Below are 16,786 nucleotides of genomic sequence, written 5' to 3' on the forward strand. Positions count from 1 at the left end.
ATATATTTAGATTGATTTGAAGACTAAACTTCAAAGCAATTACAACTCCCTGAAAGTAAAATGGACTGCTTTGAGAAATAATAAGTTTCTCTTTAATAGAGGTCTTTACAATGTGTCAGGTATATCAGGTGTCATAGAGCAGATTTGTTTCAATATGGACCAGACAAAATTCCTTCTGAGGTTTTTTCAACACTCACATTCTGTGAATGATTCAGAACAGAACACTTTTAGAGATCGTGTCCTATGTCCCCTGCCCCATGCAGTAAATGACTAACTGATCTCTTAGAGAAAGTCAGTGGAGTGGCAGGACCATTATGAAATTTTTTGTCTCAGAACTAGTTGCATACTTAGATTGTGCCCAGGTCCATTTCTTCACAAGTTATCTAAAAGCTATCTAAAAACTCAAGGCTTGAGGGGCGGAGCCAAGATGATGGCGGAGTAGAAAGACACACATAAACTAGCTCCAAACCCACAGCCCATAAAATATCTGTGAAAAAGAACTACCAACAAATTCTGGAGAAGCAGAAGCCACAGAACAATGCAGCAGATGAGATTTCTGTTCCAGAGAGCCTTAAAACCTCTCGCAAAAGGTCCTTCGCACTGTGGACCCGGAGCCCAGCCCAGCCCTGCATTGGCCATGCAGTGCCAAGAGGAGCAGATCCGAGCAGGCTTCAGGGACAGAATCTACAGCAGCCACGCGGGTCCCTCCACCCACAGGTGAAAAGGGTTGGTGAGAGGGTCTCTTTGGTGGGTCGAGAGGGGAGTGGGGTGCTCCCATAACTCAGGCCCCCTCGGGAGGCAGAAGCTGAGGCAGCAGCAGACCAGGGCTCCCCAAGCAGGCAGGAGCCTGGATCCACTGTTGAAGGTCTCTGCATAAACCCCCTGAGCCTGTGAGGTGGCCCTGCCCCCACCTGAGCACCTGAATTTAATCTCACACTGAATAGCAGCCCTGCCCCCGCCAAAAGCCCTGAGGCTGGGAAGCAGCATCTGCATCTCAGACCCCAAGCACTGGCTGGGCAGATCTGGAAGCAAAGCGGGTGTGAAGAGAATATTCAGAAGTCAAGTCACTGGCTGGGAAAATGCCCAGGAAAGGGAAAAAAAATAAGACTATAGAAGGTTACTTTCTTGGTGAACAGGTATTTCCTCCCTTCCTTTCCGATGAGGAAGAACAATGCTTACCATCAGGGAAAGACACAGAAGTCAAGGCTTCTGTATCCCAGCCCACCCAATGGGCTCAGGCCATGGAAGAGCTCAAAAAGAATTTTGAAAATCAAGTTAGAGAGGTGGAGGAAAAACTGGGAAGAGAAATGAGAGACATGTAAGCAAAGCATGAAAAACAAGTAAACACCCTGCTAAAGGAGACCCAAAAAATGCTGAAGAAAATAACACCCTGAAAAAATAGGCTAACTCAATTGGCAAAAGAGGTTCAAAAAGCCAATGAGGAGAAGAATGCTTTCAAAAGCAGAATTAGCCAAATGGAAAAGGAGATTCAAAAGCTCACTGAAGAAAATAGTTCTTTCAAAATTAGAATGGAACAGATGGAGGCTAATGACTTTGTGAGAAACCAAGAAATCACAAAACAAAACCAAAAGAATGAAAAAATGGAAGATAATGTGAAATATCTCATTGGAAAAACAACTGACCTGGAAAATAGATCCAAGAGAGACAATTTAAAAATTATGGAATTACCTGAAAGCCATGATCAAAAAAAGAGCCTAGATATCATCTTTCATGAAATTATCAAGGAAAACTGCCCTGAGATTCTAGACCCAGAGGGCAAAATAAGTCTTCAAAGAATCCACAGAACACTGCCTGAAAGAGATCCAAAAAGAGTAACTCCTAGGAACATTGTGGCCAAATTCCGGAGTTCCCAGGTCAAGGAGAAAATATTGCAAGCAGCTAGAAAGAAACAATTCAAGTACTGTGGAAATACAAGCAGGATAACACAAGACCTAGCAGCTTCTACATTAAGGGATCGAAGGGCATGGAATAGGATATTCCAGAAGTCAAAGGAACTAGGACTAAAACCAAGAATCACCTACCCCGCAAAACTGAGTATAATACTTCAGGGGAAAATATGGTCTTACAATGAAATAGAGGACTTTCAAGCATTCTTGATGAAAAGACCAGAGCTGAAAAGAAAATTTAACTTTCAAACACAAGAATGAAGAGAACCATGAAAAGGTAAACAGCAAAGAGAAGTCATAAGGGACTTATAAAAGTTGAAGTGTTTACATTCCTACATGGAAAGACAATATTTGTAACTCTTGAAACTATTCAGTGTCTGGGTAGTTGGTGGGATTACACACACTCACATAGAGACAGAGTGCACAGAGTGAATTGAAAAGGATGGGATCATATCTTAAAAAAAAATGAAATCAAGCAGTGAGAGAGAAATATATTGGGAGGAGACAGAGAGAAATGGAATAGGGCAAATTACCTCTCATAAAAGAGGCAAGCAAAAGACTTATTAGTGGAGGGATAAAGAGGGGAGGGGAGAGAAAAACATGAAGTTTACTCTCATCACATTCCACTAAAGGAAGGAATAAAATGCATACTCATTTTGGTATGAAATCCTATCTTACAATACAGGAAAGTGGGGGAGAAGAGGATAAGCAGGGTGGGGGAAATGATCAAGGGAGGGCATGGGGAGGAGGGAGCAATTGGAGGTCAACACTCATGGGGAGGAACAGGATCAAAAGAGAGAAGTAATGGGGATCAGGATAGGATGGAGGGAAATATAGTTAGTCTTATACAACACGACCATTATGGAAGTCATTTGCAAAACTACACAGATTTGGCCTATATTGAATTGTTTGCCTTCCAAAGGGAAGGGGTGGGGAGGGAGGGAGCAAAAAAAGTTGGAACTCAAAGTTTTAGGAACAACTGTCTAGTATTGTTCTTGCCAGTAGGAAATAAGAAATACAGGTAAAGGGGTATAGAAAGTTATTTGGCCCTACAAAACAAAAGAGAAGATGGAGACAAGGGCAGAGAGGGATGATAAAAGAGAGAGCAGATTGGTGATAGGGGCAATTAGGATGCTCGGTGTTTTGGGGTGGGGGGAGGGGACAAAAGGGGAGAAAATTTGGAAACCAAAATTTAGTTAAAATGAATGTTAAAAGTTAAATAAATAAATACATAAATAAATAAAGAAACCATAAACGGAAAAAAAAAAACCCCAAAAACTCAAGGCTCTTCCTAAGTAATATCTTCTCTGGCTACCACTATAGCAGATTCTATTGACACTCTTCAATAGGAGCTTGATATCATCAAATTACTTGGTAGCCTTCCCCTTCTTGGGATTTGTTAATCTTTATATGAGGCTTGAGAGGCAGCTGATCTTGAGTTCCTTTCCTGTACTGGCTCAGACTTTAACCTCTTAGCCCTTGCCTTTTCCCCATCCCCATGGTTTAACAGCCCTCTGGCACTCCCTGTTTCTGCTATCTCCATTCAGTGTTGAGATGCAAAGTGGGAACAAAAATGTTTAGAATAATCTCAGAGAAGATAACTACTGATGCTCACCTGTGATGGTCCTGTGGCCAAAGTGGACAATACTGGGACACCTGTCTGTCTCAAGGGAAAAGCTATCAAAAGAATGGGAAACTTATAGGGCCTACTGTTGAAAAGGATGTCCCTTCCCACTCCCAGTTCTGTCTTAAAACAAGCCAAGTGTTTCCTTTTCAACACAGGACCACTGTTAGTCTTGAGAAACCACTAGTGAATGTCCATTAGCTCCCCCAAACAAAAAAATAATAAACAGCAACAAAAGGAAGTTACTTGACTTCGGAGACAACCAACAGATAGTCACTTTCAATATAATCTGATTTCAGATTACTCTTGGATTATTTGCTTTGTAAGACTTAAAGTGTCATATAAATTTTGGTGATGTTATAAGTATTTCATTCTCATCTCTTGGATAAAGTGCAGAGAGAAACAATTCTTTGAAAAGTCACTAATCTGTTATCAATTTTTCACTCTTTTAAACTATTTCACAATTAGATTAAAATACTTGTTTTTTGTAGTTGAATAAAAGTATCAGAATACTAGCTCACATTCTGTATACATACTAAAAGAACCCTTGATGTATAGATCCAATGGCAGACAAGAAGAAAAGGATGAAGCACACTTCCTTCTGTGACAATATGATTTAAATGTCTTCTGCTTGGTTTTAATTTGGCTTGGAGATGAGTATTTGGTATAGCTACATCTATTAAAATTGTTATTTGATGTAAGGTATGTCTGCTTGATTGTTGGCAAAATTTTTATCTGTGATAATATTCAAGTTCTACTACAGTTTATTGAATTGTCCAAGATATTTGAGGTCTTTTTCTTGTAATGCGAGGATTTGCCATTTGTTACTCAATGAAAAATAGTGAGTTTCTACATGTAAGTCTCACTGCCAGAGCTTGTCTGATTAGGTATTCAGTAGGTGCTAATTTTTTTTGCAACCTTCAATGATGTAGTACACAGTCTCTGTTGTTTTCTTGTGTGATCTCTATTGATCACTGAGTACGGACTCCTTAAGGACAATATTTCCTTTATTTCCGGAGGGCATAATCTTGTCTTGAATTGTCATAATCCCCAGTATTTACATAATAGATTCTCATGGGAGTTGTAGGAAGATAGGTACACTAGTGAATTGTGGTTGGGGCTGTAAATAATCATAATCATTTTGGAAAGTAATTTGGAATTGTGCAGATAAAGTTGTCTAAAATCCATAACCTTTGAGTCAGGGAATCCAATACTACACACAATCTAATACTACACATACACACACACACACATACCTATTGATAAGAAGGTGCTCACATCCAATAAAATATTTATAACACTTTAGTGGTGGTAAAGAACTGGAAACAAAGTAGATGCTCATCGCTGAACAAAGTATGGCAGATGAATATAAGAATATTACTGTGTTGTAAGAAATGACAAATATGAATATAGAGAAGCATGGAAATTAAATGAAATTTCATGAAATGATGTAAAGTAAAATAAGGAGAGCCACAAAAACAATATACCCATTGACTGCATTGTAAATTGAAAGAAAAATAACCACAAAAGAATTGAAAGTGAGTAGTGCAGAATTGCAAAGAACAAGCTAAGGAAACATTGTCCTTCCCTCTGTAGATGTTGGAAGTACATGGGTGTATAACATTTAATATATTTTCATACTTTTTTGAGTGGTGATTGGCTTGACTGATTTTTCTTTCTTCTCTTTTTTTCTTTGAAAATATTCTTTGTTTCATGGGATGGCTCACTGGGACAGGGAGGAGCTAGGAACTAGGAGACATTCTGGTGATGTAAAAATAAATGATAGATATATAGAATAGCTTAGTTTTTAAGAAATTTTCATGCTTTACTCATTTGTTCTGTGGGATTTTTTTGTAGGTACACCGTATCTACATTATCATTTATGTATTTTTTTATTATTATCATAATCTTTCTCATTAATCTTTCTCATTTTTCTTTTAGGAAGAAATGTTCATTTTTTAGAATGGCTTCAGGGTGACAAGTCCTATATTTTGTGAATAGTGTATGGGTGGTTTTATTGTATTTCCACAGATTTTGAATAGCTTTCTCCAATCAATTCTGCTGTAGTGGTGTTTGCCTCTTGTCTTTAGTTGAAATTCCTTAACAGCTCTACCTTTCTTCCTAGTCAAAACTGTATGTTCTTCCAGAACATTTGGTTAAATGTACCAATTTGATCAATAAATTTGGTGCAAACGATGGCACCAAATAAATAGTCTTGAGCTCCCAGATCCTACTAAGCCACATATATCTCTTCTGGGATCCCAAGACCAAGAATATCTGAGAGAGTAACTCTGAGGAATTAAAATGAAGATCTATTAAATTGTCTACTTGATTCTCCAACTACTACGTCAAAGATTTTTGATTTTAAAAGGTGAGGGATATTTTACTTGTGGGCAGATATCCTGTAGAAAACTTAAATGACATCAAGCCTCAATTATCCCATTTACAATTAGAGATTTTACAACTTTGTATTGGGCTATTACTGAGAAATTCAAATACTACCTATATAAACAGATAACAATTCATGAATGTATATTCTGACAAGGGCCAAGTTAATAGCAGCATTGAGTTCAGCAAACGTTGTTTGCCAGGGAATCCTAATAGAGATGCAAATTATTTGACCTGTACATGACAGAACACCACAGCTATGTGATGACAACTACATAAGGAGTGAAAGATGTCTTAGATACTCAGAAAACTGGATCAGAGTCATGAGATTTTCTGAGATCTTGGGATTTTCTGCATTGTGCATTTTCTGTATTATAAGTAAACTTTAATTCACTTAAACTTTGTCTTTTGCCTCAGTTGATTTTGGATGTGTTGGAGTTTAAAGCATAGTTTGTTTAGTTTTTTTTTTCCCCCTATAGGCTATCTGTAGATTTTTTTTTTATTGTTATTTCCCTCTCCTCTATATTTAGAAGTTCTGGGCAGTCTTTTTGTTATAGTTCTTGTCTTATAGTTTTCAGGTTTCTCAACTTGTCACATTTTTCTGGAAAGCCTATTCTTAAGTTGTCTTTATACATCTTACTATCAAGATGAATGCGACATTTGACACTTACTTTTGCTCTTCATTTCAGTATATTTGTGTTCTCAATCTGCTTGGATTACGGTTTTCTTGTTCCATTTTATTGCTGATATGCAGCTCATGCATTCTGCTATTGATTTTTTTTAACTTGTTCTCTCATTATTTTTATTTCCTCTTGAATCATTCTTGACCATCCTTTTACAGTTTTGTAATCTTTTGGAAATCCATAGGGTTCTTTGTCACATCAAGTTTTAGTTTAATTTCCTTTGTCTTGCAATATTAATTTAGAGTGTTTTGTAATGTCTGGTATATTTTTAAACTTATCCTCCCTCCTTTAGTATCTTCCCTATGAATTTGTCAGCTAATGTTCTGTATTTTTAACTGAATTTCTTCCCCTTGAGATTTTTCATGTTTTCCACTTTTTTATCTCATATTCCCCTTTATAGGTCACTTTTCAAAACTTCTTCCTCTTTGTTAGTGAATTTGCTCTTGGGACTGGATTGTAGGAATATCTCAACTTCCTTCTACATTACAGAATTTACATTGATTATTTTTGGTCATTGTCCCAAGTAGTTTCTTGAGAATTGGGATTGTCCCCAGGTGGATCCTAATTACCTTTCAGACCAAGAGCAGTCTCACTTGCTGGAGTAGTGCGTAGATAATTCTTTTTTTTTTTTTTTTTAGGGAATTTTTTCAAATTTATTTATTTTTAGCTTTCAATATTCACTTCCATAAATTTTAAGTTTTCTCCTTATCCTTCCCTCTGCCCTTCCAAGATGGCATACAATCTGATATGGGCTCTATACATACATTCGTATTAAACACATTTTTTTGCATTAGTCATGTTGCATAGAAGAATTATAATGAATGGGAGAAAAGATGAGAAAGGAAAAAAAGCAAAACAAAATAAAATACAAAAGAAAATAATCTGCTTTGCTCTGCATGCTGACTCCATATTTCATTCTTTGGATATGGATGGCATTTTTCATGGTGAGATTTTAGGAATTGTTTTAGGTCCTTGCATTGCCTGAGAAGGGCTAACTCTACCAAAAATAGTTATCATATACTGTTGCTGTTTCTGTGAACAATATTCTCCAGGTTCTTCTCACTTCACTCAGCATCAGTTCAATCTTTCCAGGATTTTTTGAAGTTCACCTCTTCATCATTTCTTATAGCACAATACTTTCCATTACATTCATATACCACAGCTTGTTCAGCCATGTCCAACTGATGGGCATACCCTCAATTTCCAGTTCTTAACCTCTGGCAAAAGAGTTGCTATAAAATTTTTGTACACATGGATCCTTTCCCCATTTTTATGATCTCTTTGTGATACAATCCTAGAAGCAATATTGCTGGGTCAAAGGGTATGCACATTTTTGTAGCCTTTTGGGAATAGTTCCAAATTGCTCCCCAGAATGGTTAGATCAGTTTACAGCTTCATCAATAATGAATTAGTATGCCAACTTTCCAACATCTTCTCCAACATTTATCATTTTCCTGTTTTGTCATGTTAGCTGATCTGAGAGATGTGATGTGGTGCCTCAGAGTTGTTTTGATTTGCATCTCTCTAATCAAAAGTGATTTAGAGCATTTTTTCATATGATTTTAGATATCTTTAACTTCTTTCTCTGAAAATTGCCTGTTCGGGGGGGAGGGGGGGGGCGGAGCCAAGATGGCGTAGTAGAAAGATGCACATACACATAGCTCCTAACCCACAACCCATAGAACATCTGTATAAAGTAACTCACGGTGAATTCTGGAGCAGTAGAGGCCACAAAATAGTGGAGCAAAGGAGATTTCTGTCCCAGAGGGACCTGCAAACCTCTCGCAAAAAGTTCGTCACGCTGCAGATGCTGAGCCCAGCCCAGCCCTGCCGCAGCTGCGGCACCGAGAGGAGTGGATCCGAGCAGGCTTCAGGGACAGGATCTCCAGCTGCCGAGCGGGTCCCTCCACCCACAGGTGACGGGGGTCGGTGAGAGGGTCTCTTTGGCGGGTCGAAAGGGGAGTGGGGTGCCCCCATAACTCAGGCCCCCTCGGGAGGCAGAAGCTGAGGCAGCGGCAGACCAGGGCTCCCCAAGCAGGCAGGAGCCTGGATCCATTGTTGAAGATCTGTGCATAAACCGCCGGGGGGAACTGAGCCTGAGACGCGGCCCTGCCCCCACCTGATGACCTGAACTTAATCTCACACTGAATAGCAGCCCTGCCCCTGCCAAAAGCCCTGAGGCTGGGAAAGAGCATTTGAATCTCAGACCCCAAGCACTGGCTGGGAGGATCCAGAGGTGAGGTGGGTGTGAGGAGAATATTCAGAGGTCAAGTCACTGGCTGGGAAAATGCCCAGAAAAGGGAAAAGAAATAAGACTAGAGAAGGTTACTTTCTTGGTGAACAGGCATTTCCTCCCTTCCTTTCTGATGAGGAAGAACAATGCTTACTATCAGGGAAAGACACAGAAGTCAAGGCTTCTGTATCCCAGCCCACTCAATGGGCTCAGACCATGGAAGAGCTCAAAAAGAATTTTGAAAATCAAGTTAGAGAGGTGGAGGAAAAGCTGGGAAGAGAAATGAGAGACATGCAGTCAAAGCACGAACAGCAGGTCAGCACCCTGCTAAAGGAGACCCAAAAAAATGTTGAAGAAAATAACACCTTGAAAAATAGGCTAACTCAATTGGCAAAAGAGGTTCAAAAAGCCAATGAGAAGAAGAATGCTTTCAAAAGCAGAATTAGCCAAATGGAAAAGGAGGTTCAAAAGCTCACTGAAGAAAATAGTTCTTTCAAAATTAGAATGGAATAGTTGGAGGCTAATGACTTTATGAGAAACCAAGAAATTACAAAACAAAACCAAAAGAATGAAAAAATGGAAGATAATGTGAAATATCTCATTGGAAAAACAACTGACCTGGAAAACAGATCCAGGAGAGACAATTTAAAAATAATGGGATTACCTGAAAGCCATGATCAAAAAAAGAGCCTATACATCATCTTTCATGAAATTATCAAGGAAAACTGCCCTGAGATTCTAGACCCAGAGGGCAAAATAAATATTCAAGGAATCCACAGAACACTGCCTGAAAGAGATCCAAAAAGAGAAACTCCTAGGAACATTGTGGCCAAATTACAGAGTTCCCAGGTCAAGGAGAAAATATTGCAAGCAGCTAGAAAGAAACAATTCAAGTATTGTGGAAATACAATCAGGATAACACAAGACCTAGCAGCTTCTACATTAAGGGATAGAAGGGCATGGAATAGGATATTCCAGAAGTCAAAGGAGTTAGGACTAAAACCAAGAATCACCTACCCAGCAAAACTGAGTATAATACTTCAGGGAAAAAATTGGTCTTTTAATGAAATAGAGGACTTTCAAGCATTCTTGATGAAAAGACCAGAGCTGAAAAGAAAATTTGACTTTCAAACAAGAATGAAGAGAAGCATGAAAAGGTAAACAGCAAAGAGAAGTCATAAGGGACTTGCTGAAGTTGAACTGTTTACATTCCTACATGGAAAGACAATATTTGTAACTCTTGAAACTATTCAGTGTCTGGGTAGTTGGTGGGATTACACACACACACACACATAGAGACAGAGTCCACAGAGTGAATTGAAGAGGATGGGATCATATCTTATAAAAAAAATGAAATCAAGCAGTGAGAGAGAAATATATTGGGAGGAGAAAGGGAGAAATGGAATGGGACAAATTATCTCTCATAAAAGAGGCAAGCAAAAGACTTATTAGTGGAGGGATAAAGAGGGGAGGTGAGAGAAAAACATGAAGTTTACTCTCATCACATTCCACTAAAGGAAGGAATAAAATGCACACTCATTTTGGTATGAAAACCTATCTCACAATACAGGAAAGTGGGGGAGAAGGGGATAAGCAGGGTGGGGGGGGATGATGGAAGGGAGGGCATGGGGAGGAGGGAGCAATTTGAGGTCGACACTCATGGGGAGGGACAGGATCAAAAGAGAATAGAAGTAATGGGGGACAGGATAGGATGGAGGGAAATATAGTTAGTCTTATACAACACGACTATTATGGAAGTCATTTGCAAAACTACACAGATTTGGCCTATATTGAATTGCTTGCCTTCCAAAGGGAAGGGGTGGAGAGGCAGGGAGGTAAAGAAGTTGGAACTCAAAGTGTTAGGAACAACTGTCAAGTAATGTTCTTGCCACTAGGAAATAAGAAATACAGGTAAAGCGGTATAGAAAGTTATCTGGCCCTACAAGACAAAAGAGAAGATGGAGACAAGGGCAGAGAGGGATGATAGAAGAGAGAGCAGATTGGTCATAGGGGCAATTAGAATGCTTGGTGTTTGGGGGGGGAGGGGATAAAAGGGGAGAAAATTTGTAATCCAAAATTTTGTTAAAATGAATGCCAAATAACTAACTATATAAATAATAATAAAAAAACTTAAAAAACTAAAAAAAAAAAAAAGAAAAGAAAAGGAAAGAAAATTGCCTGTTCGTATCCTTTGACCATTTATCAATTGGGGAATGACTTGTATTCTTGTAAATTTGACTCAGTTCTCTATATATTGTAGAAATGAGGCCTTTATCAGAGACATTAGTTGTTAAAATTTTTTTTAATTTTCCACTTCCCTCCTAATCTTGGTTGCATTGGCTTTGTTTGTGCAAATCTTTTCAATTTAATGTAATCAAAATAATCCATTTTGTATTTCATAGTGTTTTTTATCTCTTGTTTGATCATAAAGTCCTTCATTCTCCATAAATCTGACATAAACTATTCCTTCCTCCCTTAATTGGTTTATAGTATCCTGCTGTATGCCTACTTGTGTGCCCATTTGGACTTTATTTTGGTATATGGTGTTGCACACTGGTCTATGCCCATTTTCTGTCAAATTTTTTTTGCAGTTTTGCCAGAATTTTTTGTCAAATAGTGGGTTCTTATCCCAGAAAGTGTGGTCTTTAGGCTTATCGAACAGTAGATTACTGTAGTCATTGAGTACCATGTCTTGTCTACCTAACCTATTTCATTGATCTATCCCTCTATTTCTTAACCACTATCAAATAGTTCTGATGATTGCTGCTTTATTATTCAATTTAAGATCTGGTATACTAGGCCACCTTCCCTAGCATTTCTTTCATTAACTCCCTTGATATTCTGAACCTTTCAGTCCTCCAGATGAAGTATGATATTATTTCTTCTAGCTCTATAAAGTAATTTGTGGAAAGCAGATCAAAATGGTAGAGTAGAAGCAGAGACTTGCAAGACTTCTTCCCCCAATCCCAGCAAAATATTTGTAAAAAAATGACTTTAAACAAATTCTGGAGCTGTAGAACCCACAAAATAATGGCGTGAAGCAAATCCCCCAGCCCAAGACAGACTGGAATGCCAATGGGAATCGTCTATCATGCCGAGATGGGAGTAGAGTGCAGTCCAGATGGGACCTTAGCACACCCTGAGGGGCATGAAACTATGGTACCTGTGGGTGTTTCCAGACTTCACAACCTCAAAACACAGAGGACATATTGGATGGTTAGTGGAAAAACCTGTCTGACCTGTGTAAGAGCATAAAGTGGTCCCGCCCCAAACCCAGGGTAGCAGAGGGGCTGGAGGAGCCCATAGATTGTGAGGTGATAAAATGACTGACGGTACACCCACCACCACCACTGGAAGCAGAGAACTATCTTGACAAAGAGCTCAAAAGTCAAGCAAATGGCTGGGGAAATGAGAAAATAACAGAAAAAGAATCAGACTGCACAATCTTACTTTGATAACAAGGAAGAACAAATTATACAAACAGAAGACAACAAAGTCAAAGCTCTTACATCTAAAGCCTCCAAGAAAAATGTGAATCAGTCTCAGGCTATGGAAGATGTCAAAAAGGACTTGGAAACACATAAGAGAAGCAGAGTAAAAATTGAGAAGAGAAATGAGAGTGATGCAAGAAAATCATGAAAAACAAGTTAATTGTGTGCTAAAGGGAACTCAAAAAATTCTGAAGAAAGTAACACCTTAAAAAAAATAGACTAAATCAAATGGCAAAAGAAATCCAAAAAGCCAATGAGGAGAAGAATGCCTTAAAAAGTGCAACTGATGATATGGAAAAAGAGGTCCAAAAGTTCAGTGAAGAAAATAATTCCTTAAAGATTATAAAGAAATGGATGAAAGTGAATGACTTTATGAAGAATCAAGAAATTATAAAACAAAACCAAATAAATGAAAAAAAATAGCAGACAATGTGAAATATCTCATTGGAAAAACAACTGACCTGGAAAATAGATCCAGAAGAGACAATTTAAAAATTATGGGAATACCTAAAAGCCATGATCAAAAAAAGAGCCTAGACATCCTCCTTCAAGAAATTATCAAGGAAAACTGCCCTGATATTCTGGAACCAGAAGGTAAGATAAATATTGAAAGAATACACCTATTGCCTCCTGAAAGAGATCCCAAAAAAGAAAACTCCTAGGAATATTGTAGGCAAATTTGAGAGCTTCAAAGTCAAGAAGAAAATATTGCAAGCAATCAGAAAGAAACAATATGAATATTGGGGAAACACAATCAGAATAACACAAGATCTAGCAGCTTCTACATTAAAGGATTGAAAGGTTTGGAATATGATATTCCAGAGGTGAAAGGAGCTAGGAGTAAAACTAAGAATCACCTGTCCAGCAAAACTGAGTATAATGCTTCAGGGGAAAATGTGATCATTCAACGAAATAGAGGATTTTTAAGCATTCTTGAAGAAAAGGCCAGAGCTGACTAGAAAATATGATTTTCAAACACAAGAAGTTAAACTGTTCACATTCCTACATGGAAAGATAATATTTCTAATTCTTAAGACTTTTCTCAATATTGAAGTAGTTGGAGGAATCATATACATATAATATACATATTCACAGGATAAGCTAAACATGAAGGGATGATATCTAAAAACATATATAATTAAGGGTTATGAGAAGAATATATTGAGAGGAGAAAGGAAGAAAAAGAACAGTGTAAATTATCTCTCACATAAGAGGCCAGAAAAAACTTTTTGAATGGAGGGGAAGGCAGGAATGTGAGAAGAAAAGAATGAATCTTACTTCCATCAGAGTGGGCTTAGAAGGGAATAATATGAACACTCAATTTGGTATGAAAATCTGTCTCAAATACAGGAAAGTAGGGAGAAAGGAGATAAGCGAGGGCTGGGAGGAAATGATGGAAAGGAGGTCAAATAGGAGGAGGAAGTAATTAGAAGTAAGCACTTTTGAGGAGGGACAGGGTCAGAAGAAAGAGTGGAATAAATGGGTTGGGGGAGAGAGGATGGAAGAAAATATTGTTAGTCTTTTACATCATGACTGTTATGGAGGTGTTTTGCCTGGCTACACATGTATAACCTATATCAAATTGTTTGCCTTCTAAGTGGGGATGGGTGGGGAGGGAGGAAGCAGAGAAGCTGGAACTCAAAGTTTTAAGGATGATTGTTAAAAGTTGTTTTTACATGCAACTAATAAACAACACATACAGGCAATGGGATTTAGAAATCTATATTGCCATGCAGGAAACTGGAGGGGAAAGTGATGAGAGAAGGAGGAGGTGTGATGGAAGGCAAGGCAAATTGGGGGAAGTGGTAATAAGAACACACAATATATTGGAGTGGGCAGAGGGAAGATATGGGGAGAAAATTTGGAACTCAAAATCTTGTGAAAGTGACTGTTGAAAACTAAAATTAAATTAATTAAAAAAGCAAAAAAAATATTTTTGCTAGTTTGATTGGTATGGCAGTGAATAAGTAAATTTTAGACACAAATGTCATTTTTATTATATTAGCTCAGCCTACCCATGAGCAACTGATTTTTTTCAACTATTTAGATCTGACTTTATTTGTGTGAAAAAGTGTTCTGTAATTTTGTTCATGTACTTCCTGGGTTTATTTTGACTGGTAGACTCCCAAATATTTTATGATGTCTACAGTAACTTTAAATGGACTATCTCTGTCTCCTGTCATTGAGCTTTGTTAGTAATATATAGAAATGCTAGTGATTTATAGGAGTTCATTTTATAACCTGCAACTTCCCTAAAGTTCTTTATTATTTCAAGTTTTTGACTTGATTCTATAGGATTCTCTAAGTATATCATGACATCATCTGCAAAGAGTGACAACTTAGTTTATTCTTTGTCTAATACAGTTTCTTCAATTTCTTTTACTTCTCTTATTACTAAAGCTAACATTTCTAATACCATATTGAATAACAGAGGGGATAATGGACATCCTTGCTTCATTCCCAATCTTATTGGAAATGCATCATCTAGCTTATCCCCATTACATATAGTGCTTGCTGAAGGTTATCATTTTAAGGAAAGCTTGATTTATTCCTATGGTCTCTAACTTTTTTTTTTTTTAATAGGAATGGGTGTTGTACCATGTCAAAAGCTTTTTTTGCTCTCTCTCTTTTTTAATGTTTATTTATTTATTTCTAGTTTTAAGCACTCATCTCTACAAAATTTTGAGCTCCAAATTTTCTCCCCATCTCTCCCCTCCCTCCATCCCAAAGCACCATGCATTCTAATTACCCCTTTCCCCAATCTGCCTCCCTTCTATGACACCCTTCCCTTCCCTTATCCCCATTTTCTCTCTTTTCTTGTAGGGCAAGATCTATTTCAATACCCCATTACCTGTATTTCTTATTTCCCAGTTGTATGCAAAAACGATTCTCAATATTCGTTCCTAAGACTTTGAGTTCCAAATTCTCTCCCTCCTTTCCTCCCCAGCCATGCCCACTGAGAAGGTAAGCAATTCAGTAAAGGCTACATATGTGCCATTTTGCAAAAGAAGTCCATAATAGTCATGTTGTATAAGACTTCCCTCCATCCTATCCCTGCCCCCCATTTATTGTATTCTCTCTTTTGACCTTGTCCCTCTCCAAAAGTGTTTACTTCTAATTATTCCCTTCTCCCATTTTCTCTCCCTTCTATCATTCCCCCCACACCACTTAGCCACTTCTCCCCTACGTAGTGTAAGAAAGATTTTCATATTGAATTGAGTGAGCATGTTATTTCCTCCTTCAGTCAAATGTGATGAGACTAAGGTTCGCTTTTTCCCTCTCACCTCTGCCCTTTTCTCCTCCATTGAAAAAGCTATTTTTTTCCTCTTTTATGAGAGATAATTTTCCCCATTCCATTTCTCCCTTTCTCCTCCCAATATATTCCTCTCCCACACCTTAATTTTACTGTTTTAGATATCATCCCTTCCTATTCAACTCACCCTGTACTCTCTCTCTCTCTCTCTCTCTCTCTCTCTCTCTCTATATATATATATATATATATATATATATATATGTGTGTGTGTGTGTGTGTGTGTGTGTGTGTGTGTGTGTGTGTGTGTATGTATGTATATAATCCTTCCAACTACCCAAATACTGAGAAAAGATTCAAGAGTTACAAATATTATCTTTCCATGTAGGAATGTAAACGGTTCAACTTTAGTAAGTCCCTTATGATTTCTCTTTTCTGTTTAGCTGTTCAATATCCTCTTGATTCTTGTGTTTGAAAGTCAAATTTTCTATTCAGCTCTGGTCTTTTCATCAAGAATGCTTGAAAGTCCTCTATTTCATTGAGTAACCATTTTTTCCTCTGAAATATTGTACTCAGTTTTACTGGGTAGCTGATTCTTGGTTTTAATTCTAGTTCCTTTGACTTCTGGAATATCATATTCCAAGTCCTTCGTTCCCTTAATGTAGAAGCTGCTAGATTTTGTGTTTTCTTGATTGTATTTCCACAATAGTCAAATTGTTTCTTTCTAACTGCTTGCAATATTTTCTCATTGACCTGGGAATTCTGGCTTTTGGCCACAATATTCCTAGAAGTTTCTCTTTTTGGATCTCTTTCAGGAGGTGATTGGCAGATTCTTTCAATATTTATTTTGCCCTCTGATTCTAGAATACCAGGGTAGATTTCCTTGATAATTCCATGAACAATGTTGTCTAGGCTCTTTTTTTGATCATGGTTTCCAGGTAGTCCCATAATTTTTAAGTTGTCTCTCTTGGATCTATTTCCCAGGTCAGTTGTTTTTCCAATGAGATATTTCACATTATCTTCCATTTTTTCATTTTTTTGGTTTTGTTTTGTGATTTCTTGGTTTCTCCTAAAGTCATTAGCCTCCATCTGTTCCATTCTAATTTTGAAAGAACTATTTTCTTCAGTGAGCTTTTGAACCTCCTTTTCCATTTGGCTAATTCTGCTTTTTAAAGCATTCTTCTCCTCATTGGCTTTTTGGATCTCCTTT

At 37.8% G+C, this 16,786-nt stretch overlaps 1 protein-coding gene across 2 annotated transcripts in view; it reads left to right on the forward strand.

Moving 5' to 3' along the window:
• LOC140514408 (cation channel sperm-associated auxiliary subunit beta-like) overlaps window positions 1-16,786 on the forward strand; it is a 176,076-nt gene that overhangs the window by 83,410 nt on the left and 75,880 nt on the right. The gene's annotated exons all lie outside the window — the stretch shown is intronic.

This window comes from Notamacropus eugenii, chromosome 7 (assembly GCF_028372415.1).
Source record: "Notamacropus eugenii isolate mMacEug1 chromosome 7, mMacEug1.pri_v2, whole genome shotgun sequence".
NCBI lineage: Eukaryota > Metazoa > Chordata > Mammalia > Diprotodontia > Macropodidae > Notamacropus > Notamacropus eugenii.